Genomic DNA, 22,146 nt, shown 5'->3' on the forward strand with positions numbered 1-22,146 from the left:
TCTACATCTACTCTCAGCTCCTTCACGGACTCTTTGGAGGCCCGTGTCTTCCGCAGCTTCTTGTGCTCCCGAACAAGCTCCTTGAGAGCCTTGCTATGTGAATCAATTGCCTTTGAGAGCACTGCCTAAGTGTCGAGGATCTTCTTTTGGTTTTCAAGTATCTCCTTGAGAGCATCCTCTTTTGACTGTGGAACTTGTTCTGGTGGAGGTGCCGACTTAGCCTCTACCACACTGGTGAGTGTGGACAACTTGTATGAGGCAGTATGCATCCAGTTGTTGATACTAAGGAGTGCCTGACTTAGTCGGTGGGCACTAATAGGATGGGCCCGGGAAGATGGAATCTCCGGGCCTGTTGAGGTGGATGGGCCATCAGGAATGGCTGTGGATATGGAAGGACCGGGAGGGATGTTTGTGGAAGTGGAGGTAGGCTCAGCAGGAGCCACTACCACAACTGGCTTTTGAGACTGGTCAGTTGAAGCAGTAGTTGTACCTTTGAAGTTCTTGCTCTTGGGGTTATCATCCCCCTGCATGTTGTACCAAGAAAATGGGGCTTTCGCCTTGACTTTGATGTCGAAGGGCCTCTTGTCCACTTTCAAGTCCCGGAAGTACATTGTGAGGAAACTGGGAAAAGGATAGTTCCGGTCATGCTCCGCACCCACGATAGTAATGATTCTGGACATCACATTCCCCATGTTGATGGGGTACCCTACCATGATATAAGCCACTAACACAGCCCGGTGGATAGGAAGAGAGTTATCATGTGTCGTGGGATCCAACCGGCTACATACAAAGGTCTCCCACCCCCGTGCCTCAAAGTTCAAACTCCTTCTTAAGATCTTAACTCCAACAGTCAACCAGTCCGGGGTGGTACCTGGGATTGCCAGGTATTGTTCCAACCATGGACGGACCTCCTCGCCCATTTCCATCTTCGCCATGTACAGAGTATCGACCTCCTCATTAAAGCCAAGGTATTCATTTATTGATTTTCCATCAAATAACAGTTTCAGATTCCGAACCTTCGTCACTTTGGAGCCTTTTTTTATGTGGGCTACATTATAGTAGAATTCCTTGACCAAGTGTTCGTTGGTGTTCACATACTCATCCAGAAAATGCTCTCATCCAACTCTCGTCCTAAACTGCCTCCTCACGTTGGGGTTGTGAGGTAGCAAGTATCTATCTATGAAGCTCCTCTCCGGGATCAACTTTCTCATCGGCCACCACTCCCGAAATTTATGGTACACCACCTCACTCACAAATCTATCTTGCCAAACCTCCGGCTTTCTAGTTCTAGCAATGCCTCCCACCTGGGGCTCACCTCCTTCTGCTACTCCCTCATCTCCCTCTACTTCCTCCTCACCTCATACTGCATCCTCTCTAGATAATGAAGCTGTGGGAGATGTGGAGTATTCCCTACTACTTGCTACTGAGCCCTCAGACGATTCAGAAGAAATGTTCACTGATGCTTGGGCAACAGGGGAAGTGGGAGGAGTGTCTCTCAGTCTGTGCCTCTACGGATACGAGATGTATTCTGGGATTGAGTCCGAAGAGATCTCCCGTGAGGGATCGTACTCACTCCCCGACATGTCAATGGCTCTGTCAGCAGCTTTTATGGCATTCCTCATGTTTTTGATGTTTTGCCTAGCTTGGGGAGTGAGTTTGACCATTTTCTGTTTCCCTCCCCGGGAAGATTCACCTTTGTCAGGTTGTTTATATCCTTTACCCCGTTGTTTCACCATTATCTGCAATCACCAATCAAATGACTTGTTAGTATCAGTTGCAGTAGCTAAGAAGCAGTTAGAAGCAGTGTTGCAGAACAGAGAAAAAAAAATTACAGAAGGGTTGCAGAAGCCACCTAGTGCGGACCGCACAAAATGGTGTGTGGCCGCACAGGGGTCAGTGCGGACCACACAAAATGGCCATGCGGTCCGCACAGGGATAGGGATCAGACTACCCATCCTCTATATCTAGGCAGTGCGGACCGCACAAAATGGTAGTGCGGCCGCACAGGGGCCAATGCGGTCCGCACAAAATGTAGTGTTGCCGCACTGCCCAAGGTTCAGCTTCCCAGAAGTTCATCAATGCGGTCCGCACAAAATGGTACTGCGGAACGTAGAGGGGCACCGCGGACCGCACAGAAACGATTGTGGTCTGCACTGAGTGCCCAGTTACGTCACTAAGTTAGGGTTTCATGATTTTTTGATTTTAAGCTCAATTTTGCCCCTAGTTAATGTGCCTAAGTGATTTTCCAGTGATTATAACTACCTAGGCTTACTTTAATAAAAGAATTAACTACTCTAACCTAACAAATTAAGAAAAATACGCTAAGCATAGAAGGGGAAGCAGTTAAAACAAAAAGTAAAATGAATTAACAAAATTAAACAAATAAAAGGAATATAATGGTACCAGATAATGAGATGAAATGAAGAACTATGGTTCCAAGCAGTTAGTTACGAGGGAAAAGAGTGACAGTGTTTATATGCTTCTGAGAATTGAAAGTTCGAAAAGGGTAAAAGGGGGGCCTCAGGCCCTATTTATAGAAAAGGACCTGGGGTCCAGTCTCACCAACCAGTGCGGACCACACTAAATGGACCGCGGTCTGCACTGCACAACTATTGTTCAAGCTTGAAAAGGCAACGCTCTGCGGTCCACACAAAATGGACTATGGCCGTAGAGGTCCGCTGCAGACAGCACAAAATATAGTGTGACCGCAGTGGCAAACTTCAAAGAGGCTGCATTTTACCCTTACCAGTGCGGTCCACACAGAATGTAGTGTGGCCGCACTGGCAACTTCAGAGACCTGTGCATTTTTCCACTATGTCTTGCACTGTATCAGCACAACCCTGTAACATCTCACAACCAGTCAGCCTAAAAATCAATCCTACACTACAATGAAAATCAAAATAAGAACAAGAAGAAAAACACATGGGTTGCCTCCCAAGAAGCGCCTGAATTAACGTCGCGACACGACGCAGGTTACCATCATATCATTTGAAATGAAGAAGCGCCACCACGTGGCTGTCATCAATTTTTCCAAGATAATGCTTGACCCGATTCCCATTAACTCTGAAAACTTCACCATTTTTGTTCTTTAAATCAAGAGCACCAAACGGGGGTCACACACACCACTTTAAACGGTCCACTCCATTTTGATTTGAACTTTTCCGAAAACAGACGTAATCGGGAGTTAAACAAGAGAACCAAATCTCCTACTTTGAACTCCTTTCCACGAGCATATTTATCATGAAGGTACTTCATCTTGTCCTTATACAAGGATGAACTGGAGTAGGCGTGGAATCAGAATTCATCAAGTTCATTAAGCTGCTCCACACAAAGATTGACTGCAATATCCCACTCAAGATTTAGCTTCCTCAAAGCTCACATGGCCTTGTGCTCTAACTCAACCGGTATATGGCAAGATTTCTCAAATACCAACCAATACGGAGACATACCAATCGGCGTCTTGAAAGCCGTTCTATAAGCTTATAGAGCGTCATCCAACTTCTTCGACCAATCGGTCCTATTAGCATTGACCGTCTTTGACAATATGCTTTTGATTTCCCTGTTAGAGACTTCCACTTGACCACTTGCTTGAGGATGATAGGGGGTAAAAACTTTGTGATTGACACCGTACCTAGAAAGCAACGTGTCGAAAGCTCTATTGCAAAAATAACCCCCCCCCCCCCATCACTTATGATTGCACGAGGAATACCAAACCTTGTAAAAATACTTTTTTTTGAGAAATGCAACAACACTCCAGGCTTCATTGTTGGGCAAAGCCACGGCTTCAACCCACTTTGAAACATAGTCCACCGCCACAAGGATGTAAGTGTTCCCACAAGAGATAATAAATGGGCTCATGAAATCAATTCCCCATACATCAAAAATATCAACCTCAAGGATGGTATTAGAGGCATCTCATCTTTCTTCGAAATTCCACCCGCTCTTTGGCATTCGTCGCATCTCTTCACAAAGTCACCCGCATCTTTGAACAAAGTTGGCCAATAAAACCTACAACTAAGAAATTTAGAAGCCATCCTCACCCCTCCATGATGACCACCATAGGGAGAGGAATGACAAGCCTCCAAAATACTCAATTTCTCCTCCTTTGGGACACACCTTTGGATCACACCATCCGTGCAAATCTTGAACAAGTACGGCTCATCCCAATAGAAATCCAAACTATCCCGCTTGAGCTTCTTCCTTTGGTTAGAAGAAAGCTCACACGGGATTATACCAGTCACAAGGAAATTAGAAGCATCGGCCAAACCATGACATATCATTCATCGACACCGAAAAGCGTTGTTCGTTGGGAAATGAATCATTGATCTATAGGCCATCACGAGGCCTCCCCTCCTCCTCCAAGTGGGACAAATGGTCCGCCACTTGGTTCTCACTAACTTTCCGGTCCACAATCTCCAAGTCAAATTCTTGAAGTAACAAGACCCATCGCATCAATCTAGCTTCGGAGTCCTTCTTCGTCATCAAGTACCGGAGAGCGGCATGGTCAGTATGAACAATAACCATAGCACCCATAAGATACGACTGGAATTTTTCCATAGCAAACACAATAGCCAAAAGTTCCTTCTCGGTCACCGTATAGTTCACTTGAGCATCATTCAGTGTCTTGCTCGCATAGTATACCGGATGAAACATTTTGTTCACTCGTTGACCCAAAACTGCCCCAACCGCAACATCGCTAGCATCACACATTAGCTCAAAGGGAAAGCTCCAATTAAGCGCAATAATGATAGGAGTGGTGGTCAACTTATGCTTGAGAAGTTCAAAAGCTTGCATACACTTGTCATCAAACACAAACTTAGCATCTTTTTCCAACAGCTTGCACAAGGGGTTCACTACCTTCGAAAAGTCTTTGATGAATCTTCGGTAGAACCCCGCATGCCCAAGTGAACTTCGGACTCCCTTGAAGGATGTAGGGGGAGGGAGCCTTGAAATCACATATATCTTTGCTTTATCCACCTCAATGTCATGCTTCAAAATTTTATGCCCGAGAACAATTCCTTCTTCCACCATAAAGTGTCATTTCTCCCAATTGAGGACAAGATTGGTTTCTTCACAATGAGCTAACACCCTATCAAGATTCTTTAAGTATTCATCAAATGAGTCCCCCACAACACTAAATCGTCCATGAACACCTCCAAAATGTCTTCCACCATATCGATGAAAATGGCCATCAAACACCGCTGAAATGTAGTCGGTGCATTACACAACCCAAAAGGTATCCTAGAGAAAGCAAACGTGCCATATAGACAAGTGAATGTGATTTTTTCCTGATCTTCCGGAGCAATCAAGATTTGGTTATACCCAGAATATCCATACAAGAAGCAATAGAAGGCACGCCCAGCAAGTCGGTCTAGCATCTGATCCAAAAATAGAAAAGGAAAGTGATCCTTGCGGGTCACTTTATTCAACTTGCGGTAGTCCATGCATACCCTCAAACCGGTGACGGTTCTTGTCAGAATCAACTCATTTTTGGAATTTGTCACCACAGTCATGCCACCCTTCTTTGGTACACATTGTACTGGCGAAGTCCAAGAGCTATCAGAGATGGGGTACACAACCCTGGCATCCAACCACTTGATCACCTATTTTTTCATAACCTCTTGCATTGCCTCGTTTAGTCTCCTTTGGTGCTCCAAGGACAGCTTTGCATCATCTTCCAGAATAATCTTGTGCATACCGAATGCGGGGCTTATTCCCCAAATATCAGCTAAATTCCATCCAATTGCCTTTTTCTGCTTTTGAAGCACCGCCAATGTGGCCTCAACCTGCATGTTAGTAAGGCAAGAAGAAAGAATAACTGGCAAAGTAGAATTTGAGCCTAAGAACTCATACCTGAGGTGTGGAGGAAGTGATTTCAACTCCAACACCGGAGGCTCCTCATTGAAGGTTTGGTTGGTGGAGTCTTTCTATTCTCAAGATCCAAAGACAATTTCCTAGGCTCATAAGAATAAGAGTTCATTCCATGTAAATCATTCACGCAATCCACTCGGCTTGCATCCTCATTGACATCAAGATTCAACAAAACGGCCTCCAATGGGTCCTCCACATTGATCATGGTATTGGTGTCATCAATTATCACTGCTGTGACGAGGTCAACAAAATAGAACACCTCGGTACTATTGGGCTGCTTCATAGACTTGCACACATGAAAGACAACCTTTTCATCTCCGCCCGGAAGGTGAGTTCCCCTGCTTCCACATCTACCAATGCCTTCCCCATAGCTTGGAAAGGTCTACCCAATATGATAGGAACCTCATAGTCCACCTCGCAATCCAAAATAACAAAGTCAGCTGGCAGGATAAATTTGTCCACCCGGACAAGCACATCATCAATAATACCCAAGGGTCTCTTCATCGATCTATCCGCCATTTGTAACCTCATGGAAGTCGTCCTAGGTTGCCCAATACCCAAAGTTTTGAAAACTGAGTAGGGCATCAAATTGATACTAGCTCCCAAATCACATAGAGCCTTGGCAAAATCCGCACTTCCAATGGTGCAAGGAATGGTGAAAGCATCGGGATCTTCAAGCTTCGGGGCCATTGAATGCACTATAGCACTAACTTGGTGAGTCATCTTTATAGTTTCACAATCCATAAAATGCTTCTTTGTAACCAAGTCTTTCATAAATTTTGCATAGCCCGACATTTGTTCAAGTGCCTCCACCAAAGGCACATTAATAGATAAGCTCTTCATCATATCAATTAACTTTTCAAACTGATTATCATTCTTCTGCTTCGCGAGCCTTTGAGGATAAGGTGGAGGTGGCCTTGGCAAAGGAGCCTTGGGTTTTGGCACAACCGGCTCCGGCATGTCAATTATGTGTTCCCTAGACGGGTTCACATCATTTTGAGTTTCCACCTCAACTTCTTGAATATCAATCCTCACTTCATTGTTCACATTTTCATTAACCACGTCTTCAACTACCAAAGGGACTTCATCATCTTGCAACTCAACATCATCATCCACGACTTGCTTTTGCTTAGAGGCATTCACATCACCGCCTCTCCCACTTCTTGTTGTAACTGCCATAACATGATTGTTCCCACCCTTTGGGTTCACTACCGTATCACTTGGTAGAGCACCCTTCGGGCGAGTATTCAATGACTAAGAGATTTGGCCTAATTGCACCTCCAAGTTTCGGATAGAGGTGTTGTGAGAAGCTAACTGTGCATCAGAATCCGCATTCTTCTTCATCATCTGCTCGAACATCATTTCAATTCTACCCATATCATTACCCGAAGAACTAGGACCTTGAGATCGAAATGGTGGTGGATTGTTTGGTTGTTGGTACATTGGGGGCCTTTGAAAGCCTTACCCCCAGTTTCCTTGGTTTCCATTATTCCATCTTCCTTGATTATTATTGCCACCCCAATTATTGTTATTACCATTCCAACTCCCTTGGTTGCCTTGATTGTTGTTCTGATTGCCCCAGTTGTTGTTTTGGTTGGTGTTCCCTCAATTACCATTATTTTGTTGTTGATTGCCCCAATTGCCTTAAGGTCTCCACTGTTGTTGGTTGGAAGAGTTACCCCGTTGGCCTTGATAGTTGTTTACATATTGAACCTCTTCACTTTGATCATCATAACCATCATTTTGAAACCCATCACATCCATCATCAAATTGCTCAGAATTCCCTTGGTTTTGTTGCCTTCTTTGCCTTCTCTTGTTGACAAGCATATTAACACCCTCCATGGCATTCACTTGGCGAGGATTTTGGATTTATTGCAACTGTGCCTTAGCCAATTGATTTATAGTAGTTGTCAACTCCGTTATAGCTTGCCCATGGTCATGTCAAATGAATAACCGTAGGGTCACCTTGAGGCACATTGGCTCTACTTTGCCATGCAGAAGAAGTGTCAGCCATCTCATCAAGTACATTACATGCCTCATCATACGACAACTTCATAAAGTTGCCCCCGGCAAGTTAGTTCACTGTGCATTGATTTGTTGTATTGATGCCCCGGTAGAAAGTTTGTTGGATCATAGCGTCGGTCATATCATTGTTGGGGCATTCTTTTACCATCGTTCTATACCGATCCCAAATCTCATGCAAAGGTTCCGTGGGATCATGCTTGAAAGCCAATATCTCATCACGCAATGCCGCCATATGCACCGATGAGAAAAATTTAGCAATGAACTTATCCGCCAACTCATCCCAAGTTGTGATGGAATGGTTGGGGAGTCTCTCTAGCCAATCCAATGCCTTACCCCGAATTGAGAATGGGAAAAGCCTCAACCTAAGAGCATCCTCGGACACATTCGTCTGCTTGCTCTCCCAACATGTATCCACGAACCCCTTGAGATGTTTGTAGGCATTTGGATTCGCAGCACCCGTGAAATACCCATGTTGCTCAAGTAAGGTCAACATCACGTTGGTTATTTGAAAATTGCCCGCCCAGATTTGGGGTGGGATAATAGCACTCGCATAGCCCTGGTTCGGAAGTACTCTGGGAGCCACTCTTGGAGGTGGCGGAGGAGGGTCTGGAATATCACCATTTGGATTAGTATTGGCATTCCGGCCTCTACGTTGTCCTTGAGGTACAAAAGGCACCTCATCTTCGCCGGCATCATCTACCTCCTCCCCCACAATCACGTTTCCAAGAGGGTCATTAGTGTTGTTCACAGCCATTATGGTACATGAGTAGTGACACAAATAAGTAAGTAACAAAGAAGGAAAGAAGAACAATACACAAAACTAACTAAATAGATAGCCAAAACCGTTAGCTCCCCGGCAACGACGCCAAAAATGATTACGGCCCACTCTACACTACTAATTATGTAGCGAGAGAGGGTCGGAGCAGCTTTTACCCGATTTTGGGTCGGGATCGATATCCACAGATAGCTAGAATTGGAGTGGAGTATCTATCTAGCTTAGGATTGCGTATATGTTCCAAATTACACTTCTCATCATTTTTGGGGTTTTCTTTATAATTCTACTTTTAACAAACTACAAATTGTAAATTAAGCTAAGAGTTAAATACTACGGGTTGTTCAAATAGTTTAAAGGGCACTAGGGTAGTGACATCCGCCTAGGTGGTCAATTGACGGGTACTTGAGTCTAAGACACAATTGACATGATTGGGAAATATGATATAACAGTTGCACTACTTTACCCACTCTACACCTCTCGGTGGTTCAAGTGATTTTGTCCAATTGACTTTCTCAAGACCAACTGGGTATGCAAATTTGCATAAGCAACTTAGGGTTCAAGTCGGGTATTACTCTCTCGAGGTTTAACCCTTTAATTTGGGGCTATCAATCTCTTGAGTAAGCCCCAATTCTTTGTTGGATCAATTTCAGAGACTTAGGTTCTCTTTCTCAAGAAGAGCCCTAGTCAACTAAACATAAACTAGTGTTTGCAATCACTAATTCAGCAATTAACCACGAAATTGACCCAAATATCAAACACCCATAATCAATTTAGCCCTAAAATATAATACTCATCAATTACCCACACTAGGGTTGAGCCACAACCTTAGCTATGGGATCTAGCTACTCATATTCAAAGAAGAAAAACAAGAAATAGATGAAGATAAACACATATTAAATTAATTGCTAAGCTAAATACAAAGATTCAATGATGAAATGTAGTTAAAGTTGCCCAAAATGACTGAGAAAAGTCAACCCACGAGCGCAACTATGCTATTATAATATCTGATAACCTAAAAATGGAAAAAGGATCTATTTATACTAAGCTGAAAAATTTGGACAAAAATGCCCTTGCAGGGTTAGCGCGGACCGCACAGAATGGACTGCGGCCGCGGTGACTTCTAGTGCGGTCCGCACAAAATGGACTGCGGACCGCATTGGCTTGAAAACTCCAAACTGCAACTTCTCTGAATCTTGGCTCTGCGGACCGCACAGAATGGTAGCGCGGCAGCATGGACTCCAGCGCGGACCGCACTAAATCTAGTGCGGCCGCATTGCCTTTTAGCCTGAATATCTACTCTCTGAACCTCCTAGTGCGGACCGCACAAAGTGGTGTGCAGCTGCACTGGACCTATTTTGCTTGAGCTTGTCTTGTCTTTGGTACTTGTGCAAGTTTCACTCCTTTTGAGCTGATCTTTTACATCTTGTCACTTTATTGATCAAACCTGCAATCAAGCACAACTTATGAGCCTTTTGGGACTATTTTGTATGAGTTTCTAATCAAAGCATGAGCAAGAAGGAGTATAAAATGCGTCAAAATCCCTAGTTATAAGACTCATCATCCTTCATCCTAAAGAGCTCATACTCGGTGGTTAGCATGTCAATCTTCAACTGCTTGACTTGAGTTGTCCCTTCGTTACTATTTGGAGAGCTTCCCAGATCTCCTTAGCAGATTGACAAGCTGAAATCCTGTTGTATTCATCTGGTCCAATACCACATACGAGAAGCTCTTTTACTTGAAAGCTCTTCTCTACAGCCTTGCGGTTAGCATCGTCGTACTCATTTCTTGTTTTGGGGACTATCACTGCTGGTTCACCAATGGTCTTTGTAGGAACAAATGGACCATCACAGATAACATCCCAGAGCTCTGAATCTTCAACCATGAAAAAATCATGCATCCTTGTCTTCCACCATCCGTAGTGCTGGCCGTTGAATCTTGGTGGTCCGTAGGTAGGTTGACCTTCTTCAAAGTTTGATGGAGCAGCCATGAGGATCCTTTATAGGTCTTAGCCTGATAAAAAAACCTGTTATGATACCAATTGATAGAAACTAAGGGTCCACCAAACTATATACAGATTCTCTATTAGTTCCCACAGAACGCATACACACAGCAGTAAGTAAATGACACAATAGAGTTTTATGTGGAAAACTCCCAGCTCACGAGATTAAAAGCCACGACCTACCCTTGTTGGATTTCAACTTCATTACTGAGCAAACTTTAGATTACAACCTATCGTAACCTAGGATTTAACCTCTTAATCCCTCATTAACTTGTAATAACTGTATCACAAACCCCTTTGTATAACTCTATTATAAAACTTACAACTTGACTAACTCTAGTCAAGACACAAACACAAGGTTTATGGTTTTACAAAAGGTTTTCTACACAATGCTTCTGACTAAGCTAAGTAGGAATTACAAGTAAATTACTTTAACAAAGGTGAAACACAACTAAGGACATATAATGACTCAATACAGGAAACTTATCCTTCATTATGTCGTTATTTGTCCTTGATTCCCTTGAAAGTCACTTGCCAGATTGACACAGACTTCAGAGAATGCTTGATGAATTCTGGGATATGTAAGTATAATGTTTTTCCTTTGCTTCATGTTAATATTACATAAGTGACATCATTTGAATGATGCAAGCATATTTGGTAAAAGGGCATTCCCCATAAAGTGACTGTTGCACTGTTGCGTGTGTGTAGAGAAACAGTTGCAGTGACTTTACAGCTGTGAGGGTTGATTGGTACAGTCAGCAGGGGAACTAATGTCCATCTGTTCCCTCTATGGCTCTATTGTTTCTTTGACTTTGAAATGTTGAATCATGTCCTCGACTTGAGACTTGTTGTTCTTGAGTACTTGAGGATGCAGAACAGGTTTCTCATCTGGTTCTCAAAAGTAAGTTTGTTAGATTATCAAAATATAACAAGATGCATAACCTATCACTCTAGAATTAGCCTCCAAACCAATCAAATCTAACCAAATATATTTCAAATAATTCAAAACAGGTTTTACAAACTACCCACGAGTGAAAAAGATTCTATCCTTAATGATTTGAAAAAAGCCAACAAAAGACACCCTGGGCCCGCTTGGTCAAAACCCGATGTTCGGACCAAAATGCAATTATCCATTCACCCCCGATCCCGGTTATGTTATTAGTTTCGAAATCTAACCTCAATTTGAGGTCTAAATCTCAATTTTTCAAAATCCCCAATTTCTACCTAAATCCCTAATTTATATCATGAAAACGCATAGATTAAAGGTTAAAAATCAACGGGTGCTTATGAAAATGTAAGAAAATAAGTTAAAATCTATTAATCTATGAAGTGGGGATGAAAAATCTCTTCCAATCGCCTCAAGGATGAACTCAAACTTGAAAATAGTGAAAATGAAGAGAAATCTCGATTTTTGAAATTTTAAATCAATGGGCGTCACGTGTTCTTCGTGTTCGCGAAGCACCTGATGCGATCGCGAAGCACAACGGCCCAAATAGCCTTCACGTTCGCGATGGTGTCACCCACCTGGCCTTCGCATTCGTGAGCCTAGGCTCGCGTTCGCGTAGATTATACCCAGCCTGCCTCCCAGACCCATTAACCCATCGCGTTCACGAGGGAAAGGTCGCGTTTGCGAAGGGTAAGCCCTCTACTGCTACGTGTTTGCGACCGCTTCCCTGGGTTCGCATAGAAGAATTCCACCCCCGGTTCAACTTCCCCTTCGCGATCGCGAAGCACAAGACACCAGATATCAACAACTAGCTGAACGAGCAATTTTTTCCTAGTTCAAATGGTGCATAATCTATCATAAACTCATCCCAGCCCTTCGGGCTCCAAAGCAAACTTGCACACAAGTGTAATAACATTATACGAATTCGTTCGCGTGATCAAAACACTAAAATAACACTTAAAACTACGAATCGGACATCAAAATGCATGAAATTTTCAAAGAAACTCAAGAAGTTTAAAATTCACAACCTGAATCCTATCAAATCAACTCCGTTTTGCACTAAATTTAGCAGGCAAGTCTTAAATAGTAAAATGAACTTATTCCAAGTCCCGAAACCAAAATAACCCGATAACCATAAAGTCAACTTACGGTCAAACCTAGGAAATCTTTAAACCTTCAAAATACTAGTTTTCGACAAATCAAGTCAAATCAAATTAAGGACTTCCAAATTCGATTCCGGGCTTATGCCCAAGTCCAAATCACGATACGAACCCACTGGGATCGTCAAAATACCGATCCAAGATTGTTTACACAAAATATTGACTGTAGTCAACTCAAGTCATTTTTAAAGTTAAAAATCATTTTTTTCTTCAAATTTTCATATAAAATCTTTGAAAAAAGACAAGGACTGCGCATGCAAATCGAGAAACGCTAAACGGAGTTAATTGAGGTTTCGAAACACGAAAATTAGGGCTAGAACTCAAAACGACCTATCGGATCGTCACATTAGGTAATTGATAGTTTCTCCTATTCTATCTAGTAGCATTAGTAGCACTTATGCACCTTATATTCTTAAATCTAAATCATGTCATGTTGTTCAGTTCGTTTCAGTTATTGTATTTCCTTGACTGCTTATTCTTTTCTTTCTCCTTTTTTTCTCTCTTCCTTTTCTTTCTTTTTCTTCTTCTTCTTCCTCTTTCTCATCTTTTTTGAGAGGGTCTATTGGAAACGATCCATCTACCTTCATTAAATAGAGGTAAAGTCTACTTACACACTACCCTTCCTAAATCCACTTGTGAGAATATACCGGATGTGTTGTTATATATAGGGACTTTTCCTATGAGTTCAATAAAATATTTATACTCCATCAAATACTAAAAGTAATTTACTCAATACTTGGTGTTTTAGAATCGTTATTTTATTCTTAGAACGGTGTTGATAATTCTTTCCAAATATTATATAAACTATTTGACCTAGCGCCAAGTCTGCGGCTCTTGTAGATTTTGAGAATCAAATTGATCACATTACATCAAGGTTGCAAAATCTTTCTGGGTAACCTGATATGTCCAATTTTTGAAATGTAAGAAGGTACAGTTTGCTCTCCGTTTTCAAGTAACTTTTAGGTTTTGAAATTGTCTTGATCTTCTAAAGATGAGATAATATCATTTCTTTATCTGACCTTTAAAACTAATCAAACGATAAGCCGTACAGATAAGAACAGGTGTTGTACGTTTTGTGCACATGGTAAAAAAAAGGTCCAAATATACTCAGATGTGCCTTCACCGTTAGCCTTCATCAACAATTGTTTAGGGATGTATTTGAACATCCCTAAACAATTGTTTAGCCTTCATCAACAATTGTTTAGGTTATCAATGAACATATATAAGCAAATCCAAATTGACTCAGAGCATTGTTGGCCCTTTTCTGTTGAGAGTGCAACTTTTATCGAAAAAGATCTTTACGGATTCGACTATTTGGTCCAATACCTTGTTTGTCTTAAGAAATTCATTGAATGTATAAATTATTAACTTAAAACCTAGTAAACTTAAAAGATTTAGAAGAACTCACTTCAAATCTTGGCCTCGTCTCTAACTAGATATGGGAAAACAAATAAACCAAATAATAGATGGAAAATAAGTGGAATGTAGATAAAGGATAAAAGAAAGAAGCCTGTAAAAACTCCGATCAGAAGCAACCAGAAACAAGGATATTACAAGGTTGATGTAAACCACATTTGTCAAATTCCTTCCTGTGCATGAGCTCTCCCCAGGTTCCACGCATCACACGTCCCCTAAAAAAAACAGAGAAGGTTCATAATTACAATTAAGATTTCACCTCGCAAATAGAGGGAATACAATAATGGACCCTCTCACCGATGTGGCACATTGCAATGAAGAGGTCAGCAAATCATGTAGTATAGCCAAATCTCACTTGTTTATAGCATCATTCGGATATGAGTAGTGATGATAAACGAGCACGAGATGAGTAACAAACATGCTGGCTGATGACATGAAGCTCAGCATCCAAAGAATGATTGTGAATACATATACATCTACTAGCTGGTCCCATCATATCGGCTTAAAAATTGGACTACGCAGGGATACAATTGTTCTGTGGCCTGCAGTATCAGGACCCGAATATTATATTACTAAAGGGGGTAATCAAAACACCACATCCCTGAGAGTTGTGAGCATGTGTGGAAACTCCAATAGAGTAGTATTCCCTATCTAAACTTGTATTTAGGACTCTAAATACACTAGTACTAGAAAAGAAGGTACAAGAAAACATGAAATGTGAATCCTACACAAATTAAGACATTCTCCTTCTCCTCTATCTTTATTACCATTTTTCTCTATATTCAAAAGAGGCTAAAAATTCTTATCAGACATACCATGTGTCCTCCCACCAAGTCATAATGAGCATAATGTGGCCCATCAGCATCCCCAAACACTTTGTAGGTCACCAAGTTCTCAGGAATAAGCTTCACCGTTTCTGCTTGAATCGTGATTTATAGGAAGAAATCTTAGAAAGTTCTAAACGTCATACAGAGGATTTGCATGGAAGTACCAAAAAACAACAACAACAACAACAACAACAACAGGAAGTACCAAAAAACATAGTACCATATACAGCTTCCGGTGGGCAAATCTGGTCTAGATCTCCAGCAAGAGCCAAGACAGGCACACTACTTTTGTGAAGGTGATCCTTGTAGTAAATTTTACCACTTCTATCACGGAGCCCTTGCTCCTGAAAAGCTGTAGCCAACTGCAAAAGAAGTTTAGCAGGAATATTGCCTGCAGGAAGATCTATCAGCAAATTTGTAGGAAAAGATTTGTATGGAACCCCTAATCAACACATGTTGATAGGAAGAAATGGCCCTGAATTCACACAAAAACTTCTGTTGGAAGATCATCAAAGCTCCCAAATCTCTACAAATTATAAACAGGACAAGTTGTCCAGTAATTTCTTGAAAACATTATCACAAACCTAATTATCATCTATTAAACAGAACTGCACGAGCATCAAACACATTATAATTCATGAAGAGACAAGTCATAGCTCATCAATAGAAGCCTAAATAAATATTTGATATGTGCAACAGATTGACAAAGAGAGGATTTGTTTTGGGTGACAATGGATTACTAGGATAGTTCATTACTGATGCAGCAATGGTCTGACAAACACTAGCAACACGAACTGCGAGCCTCATAGAGTACCACTAGAATGATCCTCTAGATCATGTATGTCTTTTCTCTATTGCCCCAAAACTCTTGTTCAAAAGATATCAAGCAGATTCTCTATACCAATAAACAAGAAGACCTAAAAATAAAAATTCATGCAAATTTGATATGAATTAAAGCACAAAAGCTGTTTTTATAGTTATGCCAATACTTACAAAAGCTGTTCTGCACAAGCTTTTTCAGCGAGTCTGGATGCATCATGTTTGTGGCAGATATCATTTCATTAAGCCAAGCCAAGACATAAGGAGCGCGAGATGAAAGAGGATAAGAAGCAGCCAGTAATGTCCGTAGAGGAATGACAGGAACGTTGAGAACCTGAGCAGGATCAGCCTGTAGCAAGATAAACAGCTCTAAGACTACTCAGACCGGAAGACAGCAAATGAAGCTAAAGAAGTGTTGAGACATATAATTTCCAGCTTACAAGGGGTAGAAGCAGTTTGAGTGCGGACTTAGATGATGTGTAATCAAGAGATGAAGCTAAAGTAACAACAGCAGCTAATCCCGGCTCTCTCCCTTCCAAACCTTCATTCATAAAGTGAGAGAAAAAAGGAAGAAAATGAACTACGTATCTAGTTTTACCCTGATAAATTCAGAAAACTTAAATGAAAGATCCATTGACAAAAAGCCCATTAATATGTATTAAAAATGCAGCTCCCTACATCCCTGTAAAGAAGGAATACGCGAAACTTAAATAAGAAAGTGTTCGAATTCATAGGGAAGCTGCGAAACCAAATGAAAACTAAAAAGGTAAACCAGAAACAGGACTTATCATAAAAGAAAATGCATCAGTGACTTAAACTTCCCATATATTCCATTTCTTCATGGTATTCAATTAACAGAGATCTCATGATATTAAGAATTTAATTGAGAATTTTTTATGGTCTAAAGACATTTCTTCGAATTGCTCTCACTAACACTCGTTACATTGAACGAGATAGGTAGAATCAGTCTTGCAATAGGAAGTTTGGGGACTAAAATGTAGAATATGAAAATTGGCACAATTTTGACAGGATAACTTGTCACATGATACTATTCTGAAGCACCAGCTTTATCACAGCCGTGACTTAATTAAAGGAAAATATACCTTATGTTGCCAAATCTCCCTAGTTGGCTAATCCATATAAAACAACAAACTAATGAAAGGGATTTTACATCTGAGAACAGAACCAAGTTCCATAGAATACACATCATCCAAGCTATTCTAACTGCAATACATGGAGAGATGATGATAGCCTTCCACATAGCCTACAATTTTGACAATCTCAAGAGCTGGTTAATTGCCAGCTCAAATTTCTCATGAATGTGAATGATCCCAGCGTTCTCCGTGTCTAGGAAGAATAATACCCTTAAGTGGTTCTTACAACCACGACTGAAGCACTCTCTTAGTAGAAACTTCTTACCTTATGTATAAGTTCCAGTTTAAGAACTCATTTAGATTTAGTCAACAAGTAGCTGCATCAGTATTTGGAAATAGAGAAATATAGATGGCATCCCATTGATGGTCAATAATGAAATGAAGAGAATGCCCCAAGGTTAACTCGCGGTGGCAAAAAAGATACAAATGGTTTCAGTAAATTATTACGGGGAATGAGAGTGGTCCCGAGAGTAAACCTTATTAGACACAAAGAACATTCAGTCACTACAAGAGCGCAGGTATACCACTATACACCAATGTCCAGAGAGAATTATCAACCACACCAGATTATCCTTATTTTAGTTGTGTCTATCAATTTGCTGACACAGAAGAAAGACCTAATAACCTATTAACTAGATCTAATATAGCACAGAGAAAACTTTAAATTATACCAGGAAAGGCAAATAGGCATTCATTTTTGTCGCGCTCTTTTGGAAGCTTAAATAATAACATCAAGCCCATTAACATTACCAGCTATGAATTTGGAAGTACAAGAGCATCTAATGAGTGCACCACAGTTTTGATTTAGCCAACAATAAAACAGATCAAACGCCATCAACAAAAATAGATATCCCAACCAAGGGATTCTTTGAGCCTATTGGAGCATTCCCCAACTATTATTAAACAAGCATGGTCACCGGACGGTAATGCCATTAGGGATACATGCTTGCAACAGTGATATGATGGGGGACGGGAACTGAAGAACCAAAGTAACATGTCTACACGAAGCACCTAGATATCAAGAAGCTGGATAGTAAATATAGTTTATTTTTCCAATTTCAAACTCCAACATGTTCTCCTTGCCACGGGTACAAGACACATGAATGATAATGTAGTTATTTGCTTAAAGTGCTCATTCTACCATATCACCAGCCTAACAGCCAGAGCTCTATAAAATTAGATCTCATCTTACCACACCATGATAGCCTGGCATACAGTAATATTCCTCCCATAGAATGTCCAATTGCGAGTAGTTTATCATCCTTTGGTCTAGTTTGGACCTTTATATATTCCATCTAAAATGAAAAAAATATAAAAATTATCAATCACTCGTCAGTATATAAGAGAAGATTAAGATAAAATGACGAGATCTATAAGTTTCAAAATTCAAATTCAGATAGTGTGATTTCAAGGAGATTAAGCTTTTACAGCCCTTAACATGGAAAAGTATCACCTCACCGCAGCAGGGACATCCTCTTCCAGGTAATGATCGAAGTCCCAATCATACTTGAGGATTAAGCCAAGCTGTTCCTGAAAAGCTCCTATTCTAGTTGTTAGACGCTCTTGCAGATCAAATAATGGGGATGAAACAGAACGTTGACCTTCTTCAAAGATATTTACTAGCTTTTTGCTCAGCTCCCCGGCTTGGCTAGTGAGGACAGCTGATTTCTCCCTCGTCTCCAGCAAACTTAACAATTTCTTCCTTATTGCGTTAACCCGTTTGTAAAGAAAAGAATCCTCTCATTTTGATATTTGATGAACAAGTCTAGCAGAGACAATCTTCGACTGACTTCCACTGACAAAGCCAGAGACTCTCTCTGATAAGCACATAAAAGCTTGTGTAAGTTTGGTCACCACTCGTGACTCATCCCATACTGTTGAAACCACAGTGGGCTCTTCTTTGACCAAGGCTGCATCATGCTTTTCTGAGGCGCCCTGGATATCTGTGGACTGCTGTGATGCAGAAAGACCTCTATCATTAGCATTATCAGTGACAGCTTCCATCTCATTAGATGCTGTGTGCGCAGACTTCTCAATAATTTTGGAATCTGATTCCTGCACGCTCAACCCAGTCCCACGAACTTCAAGAATCCAAGTATCAAATCCTTGATTACACATGTAGCGAGCAAATGATGACTGCAAAATCACAATAAACAAACAAATAAATAAATAAACAAATAAAGACATGATTTAATTTCTTAAGAACAGATTCAAGAATTATTGAATAGGACATCTGTGGTGCAACTACATAATCTATATCTCAAAGGTATTTGCAAGATCCAACGATACCCTCTAGAACTCAAACACCAATCAGAAGCTAGGTGCACTAACTTGCACCAGTGGAAAGTTAGTGAGAAGCCTTTCGGAGATAGATAAGATGCCTGAAAGTGATATTATTAAAAATAATGAAATACTCCAACTGAAATTATGGCACGTTGTTTACTATAAACATCAAATAGTTAGCACATAACATGCATCAAAGTCGCATGCTTCAGAAGTGTCAGCTCAAGCAAACAGAAACATTTGGCGTAAGGACATGCTAACAGGACATAGTTAGCAGTGACGTGCATCAAAATTGAGATACCATAAATAACAACAACAACAACAACCCAGTATAATCCCGCAAGTGGGGTCTGGGGAGGGTAATATGTACGCAGACCTTACCCCTACCCCGAAGGGTAGAGAGGCTGTTTCTAGGAGACCCTCGGCTCAAAAAAAAAAAAGCATTCAGCAGGAACCATCATTCTGAGATCAAGAAACTTGCATAGAAAAACAATTTATCCGTAGCAGCACATGAATTACTGAATGGAGCAGATTTCAATTAAAGGTAAAAGGAACGTCAACTTTTTGGGGTGAAAAAACTAAACATGATAGTTTTTTTCCTTTAACCAAGACTTTCCTTTAACCATGATTTTACAATGATTTTATGCAATTTTGAAATACGTAAGTTATCCAAATTCCAATAAAAATTGGCTGTGAACGTGATGACCCTCAGTATTTATACCAATATCTTTCCGGCAGAGAGAGTTAGTGTTGCCAGAAATGTACGAAAAATGGGACCAAGTAGTCCCAGATGGAAAAGCCCTTCATAGCTCTACAGTTTAAGGAAACTACATTAGATACTGTGTTTACTAGTTGAATGACCATTCCCTAGAAGTCAGCTAGAAATTCAAAAAGGAGATCACAGTGCAAGCAGTGTGTGCAATATATAATTACTAGGATATTGACTAGGATATTGGAAGAAGCGGACCCAGGATTTGTACGTTATGGGTTCCGGATGTCACTGATCGAACCCACTAATCACTTGAGTTAGTGGGCTCGAAATGTAATATTTGTACATATGTAGTAGATTTCTTAACACATATATAGGGTCTGAGCCAAAGCTACGAGGTTTGGTTGAACTCGGTAGCTCTAATGGTAATGGCAAATCTAATCAGAACACGGAAACCTCCATAAATTGTCTCATATCCCCATGAGTAAACGCTATTTCACTTATAATGAGTGATGATATGTACACACACGCTGTCTTTATGGCCTGTAGAACATTACTAGCAATGAATTACCGCTCAAGATTTTCCAGTTCATTTACAAATTAATGAAACGCAAGCAAAGATTAGAGCATTAATCACTAACAAATATACATAGTTAGTGAATTAGCTACCTCAGGCGAAAGATCATATCCAATGGCATTAGTCCCTACGCCAGACAACAGCAGAAGCGGATGATTTCTCCTTGGAGCCTGTAATTGTCATTAAAATTAATTCGTACAAATTCTTCAACGGAAAATGCATGCAGTAAAGCTATATAATTAAGCTCCATAATTTACCAAAATAGGCATATGTTTATTGGATTTAACTTAATACACACAAACATAAAGTATTCTTAAATTATCAGATATTACTTACCTTATTTGATTTTAGTGCACATTTTATCTGTAATTTTGATAATAGAAAAAAATTACACTTATAACCGTGAGTAGATTGCAAATGATATGAACCTGGGGAGGAGGAAGGTAGCGCCAGAGAGCAAGTCTCCAATCAGAAGCATTAAGGGAGACGTAGTGGAGCTCGTCGGCGGTGCATATTGGTGGCTTATTCGACACCTTATTATTATGAGCGCTGCTGCTTCTGTTTTCTGTTGCAGTGGAGAAAGCTCTCATCACTCCCACACAACATGCCAGATGATAAGAAATGTGGCAGTGGCGGAAGGCAGAGGCAATTTGTATCGCCGATCGGCCAATATTGCATTGAATCACCATAACCACTTTCAATGGAAGATCAAATTGTGGTTGCTTTTCCGCTCTTTATTTTACTTTGGGAACGAACAGAACAACTATGCGTGACTAGCGAAATATTTGTGTTAATAATTAATTCAAGTTGGAGAGCGGTGGCTGTGGAAATATTGTGACACGTATGTCATGCACCGCCTTATTCTTAACTCCTTCGCGTTCAAATTTCTCTCTTGGTTCAGTTTGTCACCTTGTCCCAAAATTCTTAACTTCTCGGCGTTCAAAATTCTTTCATTCAAATTTCTCTCTTGGTTCAGTTTGTTAAAACATTTATTTGTCTGACGGTATTTTTATACGACAATTGATAGATAATCCGAAATTTTTATCTATCTATATTATTATAAAAGCACGAATAATTTATGCTAAACGTTGAACGACAAAAATATTCTTGAAATATTGATTGATTTTTATACCCTAAAATATTTGTATAATGAAGCAAGTTAAAGGTAGATGTAATTGTAAATATTCAAAATAATATTACCCAAAATTCTTTTGCAGTTAAACTACAATATTAGTTCTAATTGTAAGATGAGTCAAATAGCAAGGCAGTAAACATACACAAATGCTTAAACTCCTACGAAGTTGCTTCAGTTCTAATTGTAATATGAATCAAATATGCGTAATTGATAAATTAATTGTATGAGAGAATTTTAGGCCTTCCCAGCTTGAACAAATGCAGAAACCAACCTTTTTTTCATCTTCTTGAATCTCAATAAAGGTAGGACCCTTAAACTTCCTTTTAAAAGTATTTATGTTTTAAATTTTTAGAATATAAGAAAACGTGTGTCATTATATAAGTTTCTTCTTCTTTTTTATCGGTACAGAATATGTCTGAATCAAAGTTTGCTGATATTTTTTATATTGTC

General features: G+C 40.4%; 1 pseudogene; it reads right to left on the minus strand.

Annotated features, from left to right (window-relative positions):
• Positions 1 to 14,220: 14,220 nt before the first annotated feature.
• On the minus strand, positions 14,221 to 21,393 carry LOC107798586 (uncharacterized; annotated as a pseudogene).
• Between the last annotated feature and the right edge of the window lie 753 nt (positions 21,394 to 22,146).

The sequence above is a fragment of the Nicotiana tabacum genome, chromosome 22 (assembly GCF_000715075.1).
Source record: "Nicotiana tabacum cultivar K326 chromosome 22, ASM71507v2, whole genome shotgun sequence".
NCBI classification, from domain to species: domain Eukaryota; kingdom Viridiplantae; phylum Streptophyta; class Magnoliopsida; order Solanales; family Solanaceae; genus Nicotiana; species Nicotiana tabacum.